Source organism: Cornus florida, unplaced genomic scaffold (assembly GCF_030987335.1).
Source record: "Cornus florida cultivar Cherokee Brave unplaced genomic scaffold, ASM3098733v1 CherokeeBrave_3.0.0_Hap2_Chr09, whole genome shotgun sequence".
Classification (NCBI taxonomy): Eukaryota; Viridiplantae; Streptophyta; class Magnoliopsida; order Cornales; family Cornaceae; genus Cornus; species Cornus florida.
Genome location: NW_026775579.1, coordinates 95,236,338 through 95,248,558, shown reverse-complemented (window position 1 = coordinate 95,248,558; position 12,221 = coordinate 95,236,338).

Genomic DNA, 12,221 nt, shown 5'->3' with positions numbered 1-12,221 from the left:
ACTTGTTATTAAGTAGACAATTCATACTTGTTTTTTATATCCATGCTCATTATTGTAATTGGTAGCACACATATTTGGTTTATAACATTGATCTTTCCCCAAATTGCTGAAGTCTAGTGGTTCAAAGGAAGAGCTTAGTGGTGATTTCTATGCCTTAAGACCTCTCTCCTATTCTCGTAACCTTACTTAATTTAGCTTATTTTCATTTGCATGTGTTTTAAGTTTATAGTTTAATCAAACCAAACCAAACTCTCTTAATCTATTGACCTACTAATCCGAGTTTTATTCCAAGTACCCTTACAATCTTTGTGGATGATCCCCTTCTCACTTCATACTACACAGTATAAGTGTTTAGTGGCTTTTATAAATTTTAAAAGCTAATGCCCACTATGCACTATTTTTAGCACACACCAAGTACACCATTTTGTGGCAACATTCAAGAGAGCATCACGTTCCATATTTGCAACCAATCACTAGACTGAGAATGGTCATTCTATTCTATTCTAGTCTTATTCTTATTTTCGTTCCATTCCTACTTTCATTCCATTCCATTCCATTCCATTCCTACATACCAAACATAACATATATACATTCGCTAGTTTCATAATGCAATTACAAAATACTATTCTAACCTTACCTCGCTCTTGTTTAATAAACAATTCTGGACGAAGATGGAATATTTTTGTTAAGCCAGGGAAAGGGAAGGGATGGGTTAGCCCGTTAGGTCCATATCCAATTGCCATCCCTCCATAATCATTTAACATATTTGAACACCTACCCCAAGAAATACTTCCCTACACTTCTAAATACTTCGTTATCTGTACCATCAACCAATTGTATCATGTCACATAAGTAAAAATGCTTAATTTTAATGGGTTCTATCACTACGTGCCAGCATTTAATAAGTTGTGCCATGTCTTCACTACAACAACAGGCGCAATTAAATTTTTGTCACCTATCCCAAGTGAATATGTGAAAAAAGGGCTGTTAATTAAGAACTTAAGGCCCTCATAATATATATATATATATATATATATATATATATATATATAATAACAAAAAAAATTGATTAAAATATTTAAGAACTCAAGGTCGTTAGATTCATTTTTTCAAAAATAATATTCACAAATTTTAAAATTAGAAATATGTTTTGAGAGAATTATAAAATATGATTTCTTAAAGTAAGGGTTAAAAAATATCTATTCTATTCATTCATTTTATATTTTAAATAGATTTTGTGTGTGTGTGTGTGTGTGTGTGTGTAATATAATTTCCTAAAGTAAGGGTTAAAAAATATCTATTCTACTTATTCATTTTATATTTTAAATAGATTTTTTGTGTGTGTGTGTGTGTGTATGTTTTATATTTTAAATAGATTTGTGTGTGTGTGTTTTGTGTGTGTGTGTGTGCCACATATACATTAAGTTGAAATCATGTTTAATGCGCAACACCAAAGTGTGTGTGTGTGTGTGTGTGTACCACATATACATTAAGCTGAAAGCATGTTTAATGCGCAACACCAAATATGGATTTTATCTACCTATATAGTATTATTAGCATATATTTTAGGGCGAAAGGCAAAAATTCCCCCTTGACTATTACTCATTTGCAAAAAATCTCCATTCTAAATATTTTTGGCAAGAAACCCCCCTTAACTATGAGGATGGGGTGATTTAACTTATCTCCGCTTAATAATCTTGTAAGGTAATTTTTTTTTGACCAAATTATGTTTACATCTGGGTCATCGCCTGTAGTTCCTAAAATATTTGACCATTTTTTATTTCTTTAACTTTTTAATTAATTTATTTATTTCAATGTCTTAACCTTTGACTTCAACTTTCATTTTTTTTTTTTTTTTCTTATTCGGCCGACACCAAATTTCTGTCTTTCCTTTTCATATTTGCATCATCAATTGCATTCTCTGAAATATACTAGAGATAGAATTATCTGGATAGAAAGAGATAATGAGCAAGGATGGCTGAATAGAATAGCTTCTCGGCCAGCGGGCGGTGCACTGAACTTACCAGTGACGACGTGGTGGTGTTAGTGACCCGATTCCGGCGATGGTGGCTGTGAACAACTCTGCGTCTTGGGTTTGGCTTGATGTTTGATTTTTCAGGGACTAGTATGTTGGTGGTGATGGCGATGGAGGGATGATAGTGGTGTTTGGGTTAGGGCTGTGTCAACATGGTGGTGCCTTGGACTTATCTTTGTCAAACACACCACTATCATCGTTGGCAACTGTTACGGGGTTGGGACCTTGACAAGCCCCCTGATAGCCATGGGATGCTTTCAGCGTGCACTGGGGGTGCCCAGTGGCATTTTCGTAAATATGGTAAAAAAGTGAAGCTTGGAGTTTTGGCTCGGGATCTTTATGGTAGGTACCTTGAGTCCATAGAAGATGGTTGGCGCAGACGGCACTCGATTTGGATGTCATGTACTTTGAGACATTTATATGTGGGTGCAGATTAGTGGGCTTGGCACGGGCTAAATTCACAAGGTTGGCTCAGATGTTGCTTAAAGCATGAACCACACAAGTCATGGACGTGTGGCATAGTTAAATCAGGGACATGGGTACAAGGCAATGGGCATAGGCAAGGCTCAGCGTGTAAGGTTGGCTCAGGGGACTCAGACATGGCTTATGGTTACAGAAGATGGCTAAGTGGGCTCAGATGGTTGGGGGAAGTTACACTTCTCACTAAGTAGGCTTGGTTGGTTGAAGTTACACTTCCCACTAAGTGGGCTTAGTTGGTTGGGGGGAAGTTACTAACACTTCCCACTAAGTGAGCTCAGTTGGTTGGGGGAAGTTACACTTCCCATTAAGTAGGTTCGATTGGTTAGAGGAAGTTGCTAACACTTCTTACTCGTGTGCATATATTACGGGGAGTAGGGGTGTGCTGAGTAACTTCCTATGCATGTGGCACAGATCTGAGGGGAAAACACACAGATGGTTAGAGTCAGTTTTCTTCCACTATGCTGATTTATAGAAGGTGGCAGATAATGTGTAACTTCCTGTGGACAAGTAGCATGAGCAGAGCGTGCCAACAAGATAGTAGTTGGGCTTGTCAACTACATATGTAGTGTTGGCACACTTAGTGGGTGCCAACATGACCCTAAGTGGATGGGGGTGTCATCCACCACTTTAGTGGGTAGTTGTGGGTGGATGGGGGTGTCATCCACCACTTTAGTGGGCAGTTGTGGGCGGTTTTGAGAGTTTGCCTATATATTGCTAATGTAGGTTCTATAGAGAGAGAGATTGAGAGTGAGACACAGAGTTGTGTTGTGAGAGACACTTGTATGCTTCTGTAGGTTGAGGCCTTTTCTTGTACTGTTTTGTGAATAATAGTAAAAGGTTGGAAGCCTTGTGCTTCTGTAAAATCGTGGGTGTTATTGTCTTTACATTCTTGCAACTATACTTGTGTGTGAAAGTGTTTTACTTGTTGTGTATTCTAGGTAGCAAGTTTAAGTTAGCTGAGCTAAGTTAGATTTTCAAAGAAAAGTTGTTCATATTTCTGGCTTAGTGCCATCACAGGGCACTAGATTCGTGTTCAGAATTTACCCCTGTGACAATTCGTATCAGAGCCCAGAGTTGGGTTCATCATGGCCGGTGGTAACATTACAGAAGCTCTTAGAGATCGTGTGACTTATTTGGAGGCCTTGGTGGGTGCTCCACAATCTGACGATGCTGCTGCCTTGACGGAGTAGATGGAATTGTTTGCAGTTGAGTTGTAGACAATACGATCAATGCTTAAAGAGTTTGTGGGGGAGACAAACTCAAAGATGCAGATTATGACGGATGATGTGATGTCCATGACAGACCTCTTTAAAGATCATGTGAAGGATTTGGAGGGCGAAGTGGCTCTGTTGAAGAGGGCCATGCACAATCAGACTGTTGTGGGAGAGAAGCCATCATCTTCTAAAATCAAAATTCCAGAACCAAAGTCATTCGAGGGCAAGAGGAGTGCCAAAGATATGGAGAATTTCTTGTGGGATATAGAGCAATATTTTCGAGCAGCCCACATTCCAAATAATGAGAAGGTAACTATTACCAGTATATATTTGTCTGGTGATGTAATACTCCTAATTTTAAAAAGATAGTCCAAGGATAGTCCTGGTATTTTTTATTATTTAATTTGTTGCATTTTAATTATTTAAATTGTTTTTGTTGCTTGACTATTTGAATTACTTGAATTACTTAAATTATTTGAATTATTTGACTTATGTGAATTAGTTGAGTTATTTGACTTAATTTTAAATTGGTAAGTTGTTTAAATGACATAATTTTTATTTTGTTGAATCACTATTTTAAGTTAATTATTTGTTTTCATTTAATGATTTAGATTAGGGTTCTTTTAAGAAGTCACGTATGTAGCCGACATAATTCATTAATTAGGTTTTCTATGGGCCAACTAAGGATTTAGTGTAGGGTTTGAATTAAACTAGGGTTTGGTGTAAACCCATAAATATACGTTATGAAGTTCTACCTAGGGTTAAAGAACCCTATTCACGACAGTGGAGGCAGGAACAGAGGAGGATTACAGTGGGAGTCGCTGGAACTTTTGAAGACGACGTAGAGATTTTGAACAAAAATCTCAAAGGAAAGTTATAATCCTAACTCCTTTCCTTTGCCTCATGTTCTTTGCACGTCTAATACAACTCCAGGGAATATAAGGATTAAAATTTAAATTGAAATTTTCCATGCCTCTGTTGTGTTAAAACTGTCGATGTTTGTAAAGTATATACTGTTGTTTAGATGTTTTCCTATATACCATATAATTGCATTCATGTTAATTAATGAATAAATGGGTTTAATCAATTTTGGAACACCTTGGGACAATATTAAATTGAATATAGTTCACGTGGGTGATCACTTGAACAACACGTTCATGAATGGAAAATTATCCCGGTTTAAATTCTTTGTGTCACAATTCATGTTTAATTGATATCGTTGATTGAATAAGGAATTAAAATATTTCTTGATCACATTGGAATCTAATTTAAACACTTAGGAACCCTAGGGATGAAGGTCAGTTCATCAGAAACTCACCGGAATTGAAAACGATGAAGACATAGGAAGAGAGACGGCTCAAAGTTAGAATAACAGGCTCTTTAGAAACAAAGAGCAAGCTCTTAAAATCAAAGAGCCGGCTCTAGGGGACTTAGAGCTGGCTCCAAGACTAGGAGAGCCGGCTCCAAGCAAGAAAGAGTAGGCTCTTTCAACCGGTTTCCAGATTTTTGTTTTTCGGCGACGGTTTTGGCTACGGGGCTTGGATTTTCACATTTTCAGATTCTGTTAGAAGCTTTATTGGAGTGTTTTGAGATGTTCTAAGCCTTGTTGAACTTCAGAGAGTGGGTTTAATGCATAATGAACCATAGATCTTCATAGCTTGAACAATAGTTAATAATGGATAAAACTGTTGTTATTTTAATTGTGGAGGATTTTAATGTTTCTAAACCTCGGGTTAATTATTCTCTGTGAATGGGAATTTGTTTAATTCTGTACTGATAAATAGTAGACAAGCATGATAATTAATATAATTAATATTATACTTGTCATGGAATAAGGAACGGGGAAACGGATTTTGTGTAATCTCAGGTGTCAGAGAATTCTGCATGGGTAATTCGATATAAGCATGATAGCTTATCTATTTGTTATTTGTTCAATATGGAACTGATTGATATATCTCATAATAAGAGTTATCAGTTACTGGAGTAAACATGTTAGATTACAGAATGATTATATGCTTATAATGGATGAATTACTTATACATATGTTGACTGAATTAGAAATTTTTGGATAACTGCGTAATGGGGTAAAGTAAGCATGTTCAATTTAATATTTTGACTCTGCTTATTGTGAATTTGTTGGTAGTTACATTCGTGATCTGTATTATCAACTTCTGAACGGATGGATTGTATGTACCGGTATGGGACGGTGACATACCAGGAATGGTTTAGTTACAAAATACTAAATCCAACCTGAATTACAATAAGGGAATGGATTATAATTAAATCCTACTTATATTTATGCTAAGTCAAAGAAGCTGCACAAGCTGAATGACTAGCTGGATTACTTGTTATCTATGTTAAGTCTGTGCAGTTGAATAAGCTGAACAACTTACTAGATTTATTATGGATGGTGATGTAATACCCCTGATTTAAAAAAGATAGTCTCGGTATTTTTTTTAATAGTTTTAATTGCATTTAATTATCTAATTGTTTACTTGTTTAATTGATTTAATTATTTGTTTAAATTGAATTGTATGTGATGGTGTGTATTTATTTAGGAATTTAATTGTTTTATTTTTATTTTTATTTTATTTATTTTATTTTTATAATTTTATTTTATTTTATTTTTATTTTGTTTTAGTTTGTCTTGGAATGGGAAAAGGATTAGGGTTATTTTAGTTGCCTATAAATATATAACTATAGAGTTGTGAAAGAGGTTAGAAAATATATCACGTACTATATTTTAGAGAGAGAAAGAAGGAAGAGGAAAGAAGAGAAAAAGGAAGAAGGAGGCTAGGGTTTTTATCAAATCCCTAAAGGCAAGTTCTAATTCTTCTCTTCTCCTTTAATTCGTACTCTATACATGCTAGATTAATTATAGGTTCTGTAAATAAGTTAATTGAATCAAATTTCATTGATTAATTTGACAATTTAAATTCATATTTTAATAATGGAATTTAATTCTTCTCTTTCACCGAATTTAACACTATTGATGGCATTGTGTTTTAATTTAATTTATTTACTAGCATGAATCAATCTGGATACATGGATTTATTATCTGCAAAAGTGCGCCGAATGAGGCCAATATTTTGCATGAATCAGTTGATACACTATAAGCATTTGAAAACAAATTGTGAATTTGTTTTTTGCATATACACGCTGACCGAGGAAGACAAAAAGGAAAAAAAAAAGTATATAATAAAATACACAAACAAACAATGGCTTAAGGACAATCAGTATATCTAGAATTGGTTTCCTTTTTGGTTCATATGGTATGCACGTCACTATAACTAGAATTGGTTTCCTTTTTGGTTCATATGGTATGCACGTCCAACGAGGAAGTAGAAAATCAATGGATTTAATGGGACTAAATTGATTATTTAGATTGTTCTTTAAATTGTTTTGTATACAGTTGTTGTTCTGTTTTGATTTCATAGTATTATTTGATAGTATTATTTTGTTCATTAAATATTTTTGATATTAATCTATTTAATGTTAGAATATAAAAAAAAAAAATTATAAATAAATATTTGTTAGTTTTGATTGATCGATTCAAATTAAATTTTTATTTAATTTAATTAGATTCATTAAGAATTGTAATGCATGATTTAAGTTTACATGCTAAGTATGGAATTTAATTAATGTTAAAAGGATAACTTAATTAAATATTGTTGGATTAAATTATTTTGATCAATTGTTTAGATTTAAATTAATTTAATCAGAACATGGAGATGTACAATTTGGTTGATAAGCATGGTAATTTCTTGTGTTGTAAATTAAATTATACTATTTGGAATTGATATTTTTACTCAAGTAAATGCAAAGAATGTGTTTATGATTTATATCATATTTTTGGATTATTAGATGTAAATATTATTTACATTATTCTTGGATTGGAAACTTTTATTTGGCTATTTTATGGATTAATGCACCATTATGGGATGGGGGCATAGTAGGGACGGATTAACTTACTAGTTAAGTCCTACCTATTTTTTTTAATAAGGGAACGGATTAACCACAGTGCTAAGTCCTACTTATTCGTGTCAGGTCAACGGAATAGTTGGATGACATAGTATTGAAATAATAATTGGATAGTTTATTTTTGATGGTTGGATAGGACGGATTTTAAATATATAATTATACACCATGATATGAGCTTGAGTCTCAGGATCAGTGGTTAGGGTGCGTATATTGCCAGGGATGTGTAGCTAGATATAGCGTAGTTGTGTACCCTGGTAGGTCTAGGTACTCATGCCCACTATATGTGCGTTTTGCATGTTGCCTACTATTCAGGTTGAGACAACTCTATAGTCTAGTGAGGTTCCTTTAGTGTGTATATATCTACATATGAACTATTTAGTTATTGCTGAATTAATTAGGATGTGTACGTGTATCGAGTCTCTGTTTGGGATGTAGTAAATTAGAACTTGTTTGTGGGCCTGACCCACTATTATTTTTCAGGTGTTCGTCAGTTCCAGTCTTAGAGATTGTTCGTGCCGAGTAGAAACAGTCATTCACTCTTCCGACTCTATGTAGGACTCGTCTTCATTAGTTACCTATTATTTTTATTTCGGTTCAGTTATTTCAGTTAGGATATTATTAGGGGTCCACAGGATGGATTCCCGAGTTGTAATTTAATTAATTACTAGTATCCGAAGATTGGAGGATTTTATTATTGGATTTTTTTTAACTATTATTTATTTGAGGATTTTAAAATAGGGATTTATTATTTAGTTTCTTTTCAGCTTATTTATTTATTCTTAATTCATCTTGTATTCCAATGCTTATTTAAATATTAATTGTTTGATATCCCTTGTATTCTGTGCTCGGACTTGATCACCCGTGGCTCTAGAATCGAGGGGTATCACAGGTGATGAACGGATTTTAAATATATTATTATGGTACCGTGACATGAGCTTAAGTCTCAGAGTCGACGGTTAGGGAGCATATATGCAGTAGGACGCGTAGCTGGCTATGCTGGTTGTGGTGTACCCTGTTAGGCTTAGGTAGGCATGCCCACTCAGGTGTATTTTGCATGTTGCCTTCTACTCAGGTTGAAACCCGTATCATAGTCCAACGAGAGTCCATAGTGTGGATATATATATATACATGACTTATATAGTTATTGTTGAGTTGGTTAGAGTGTATATGCGTATCGAGTCTCTGCTTGGATTGTAGTAGGTTAGAACTTGTTCGTGGGCCTGACCTACTCCTATTTTTCAGGTGTACGTCAGTTCCAGGCTTGAGCTGGTTCGTGCTGAGTAGAGACGGTCACTCATTCTTCCGACGACGTAGGATCTCTCTCTATGACTTAATTATGGATTTCTTCTAGTTTTATTTCAGTTTGGTTTTCTTATTAGGGGTCCACTAGATTGGATTCCCGAGTTATACCCTTGGAGGTTTTGGAGTTGGATTATTATTATCCGGGTTTTTAAGTATTTAATTTTAAAGGATTTTATATTTTAGATTTCTTTCAGTTTAAACTTTTATTTATTAAATTCATTTTTTATTTTGTGTTCGTTTTTAAAATATTAATTGTTTGATGGGCCTGAGCCTGATCAACTCGTGTCTCGGATTCAAGGGGTATCATAGGTGATGCTAAATTGTGGTGGCGAACTCGGGTGGAGGACAAGTTACGCCCAAAAATTAACTTATTTGCAGAGCTGAGGAAATAAATGAAGAAGCAGTTTCTACCAGCAAATTCTGGCTGGGTGGCTCGGGAGTCGTTGAAGAGACTTAAGCATACGGGTACAGTGCGTGAATATGCGAAAGAGTTCACATCTTTGATGCTGGATATCAAAGATATGTCCGATGGGGACAAATTGTTTAATTTAATGGCAGGCTTGCAATCATGGGCACAGATCGAGTTAAGGAAGAGCGGAGTGATTGACCTCTCTTCTGCTATAGTTGTAGCAGACAGCCTGGTGGACTTGCAGATTGAAAAGTCTGACTCTACTATCGCCAGCAAACTGAAGAAGAAGGGCAAGTTCGGTGACAAGCCCAAGAGGTATGGTGTTGCTGAGGAAGAGAAACACAAAGGGAAATCAGAGGCGACGTTTAACCAGCAGTGGCCAAAGTTGGACAGTGGTTACTTCATTTGCAAGGGTCCACACAGGGCGAGGGACTGTCCTAAGAAGGAGAAGGTGAATGTTATGGTTGGTGAAGAAGCCAATGGAGGAGATTCAGACTCGGATAAGGGTAATGTTTGGGTCAATCCTCTTTTCATGCCGTCATGATAGGTGCAGGTGGGCGCGTGGCTTTAGGGGAAGGCTATGCAGAGATGCTCACAGAGTTATTGCCAAGGTTGGTAATGGTGAATTTCCTCTTTATTTGTTTTTCTGATTTGGGTTGCTGGTTGTGAGGACAGAATCCAAAGGTGTTCGGAATTCATGTCATGAATCAAAGCGGAGGTTGGGGTTTATGTCATTATTTAATTGCAGCAGTGAAGTTGTTGCAGTGTTAATATTCAGCATTCGGGTTAGTCGGGGCCAACATGCTAAGTTGCAAGTAGAGACTTATGACACTTTGTGATTGCTTCAACGAGGACGTTGAAATTCTTAAGTGGGGGAGGTTTGTTACGGGGTTGGGACCTTGACAAGCCCCTCAATAGCCATGGGATGCTGTCAGCGTGCACTGGGGTGCCCAGTGGCATTTTCGTAAATATGGCAAAAAAAGTGAAGCTTGGAGTTTTGGCTCGAGATCTTTATGGGAGGTACGTTGAGTCCATAGAAGATGGTTGGCGCAGACGGCACTTGATTTGGATGTCGTGCACTTTGAGACATTTATATGTGGGTGTAGATTAGTGGGCTTGGCACGGGCTAAATTCACAAGATTGGCTCAGATGTTGCTTTAAGCATAGACTACACAAGTCATGGACGTGTGGCATAGTCAAGTCAGGGACATGGGCACAAGGCAGTGGGCATAGGCAAGGCTCAGCGTGCAAGGTTGGTTCAGGGGACTCAGACATGGCTTATGGTCATAGAAGATGGCTAAGTGGGCTCAAGTGGTTGGGGGAAGTTACACTTCCCACTAAGTGAGCTTAGTTAGTTGGTTGAAGTTACACTTCCCACTAAGTGGGCTTAGTTGGTTGGGGGGAAGTTACTAACACTTCCCACTAAGTGGGCTCAGTTGGTTGGGGGAAGTTACACTTCCCACTAAGTGGACTCAGTTGGTTATGGGAAGTTGCTAACACTTCCCACTCGTGTGCATATATTATGGAGAGTGGGGGTGTGCTGAGTAACTTCCCATGCATGTGGCATAGATTTAAGGGGATAACACACAGGTAGTTAGAGTCGGTTTTCTTCCACTATGCTGATTTATAGAAGGTGGCAGATAATGTGTAACTTCCTGTAGACAAGTGGCATAAGCAGAGCGTGCCAACAAGCTAGTAGTTGGGCTTGTCAACTACATATGTAGTGTTGGCACACTTAGTGGGTGCCAACATGACCCTAGGTGGATGGGGGTGTCATCCACCACTTTAGTGGGTAGTTATGGGTGGATGGGGGTGTCATCCACCACTTTAGTGGGCAGTTGTGGGCGGTTTTGAGAGTTTGCCTATATATTGTTAATGTGGGTTCTGTAGAGAGAGAGATTGAGAGTGAGACACAGAGTTGTGTTGTGAGAGACACTTGTATGCTTCTGTAGGTTGAGGCCTTGTACTGTTTTGTGAATAATAGTAAAAGGTTGGAAGCCTTGTGCTTTTGTAAAATCGTGAGTGTTATTGTTTTTACATTCTTGCAACTATACTTGTGTGTGAGAGTGTTTTACTTGCTGTGTGTTCTAGGCAGCAAGTATAAGTTAGTTGAGCTAAGTTAGAAATTTAAAGAAAAGTTGTTCATATTTCTGACTTAGTGCCATCACAGGGCACTAGATTCGTATTCAGAATTTACCCTTGTGACAGCAATCATGATGCCGTGAACACATTTTTTATTTATTTTTATTTTATTTTTTATTTTTTGGGAAAGGAAACATAATCAAACAAAAGAAAATTGAGAAAAAAAAAAAAACATTTTGGGATTTGAATTTTGAGTTTTATTGTCGTGTTCGAGGGTTGTGTAGAGAGAGGGGAAGAAAATATAAGGATAGAGGAGAAATAATTACATATTTTCTAATTTTCTTACACTACAAATCTAAATCTAAGGGTAATTTGATCAGAAAAAATTACATCACAAGATTGTTAAACGGAGGTAAATTAAATCAGTCCCTCCTCATAATTGAGGAGAGTTTCTTGCCAAAAATATTTACAACGATAATTTCTTGCAAATAAGTAATAATCAGAGAATAAGTAATAATCAAGGAAGTTTTTTGCAATTCCTCCTAGATTTTACATTTGTTTCTAACACACACAATCGCTGATTGAATCCAACCAATCAGTTCTAGTGGCGGAGATTAGAAACAAATAAATTTTGTTCAGCCTATCTTAGACAAAATAAATAAATAAATTACACACCGGGTAGATATTGTAGTTTCATGTCAATTCCAATATATATAGA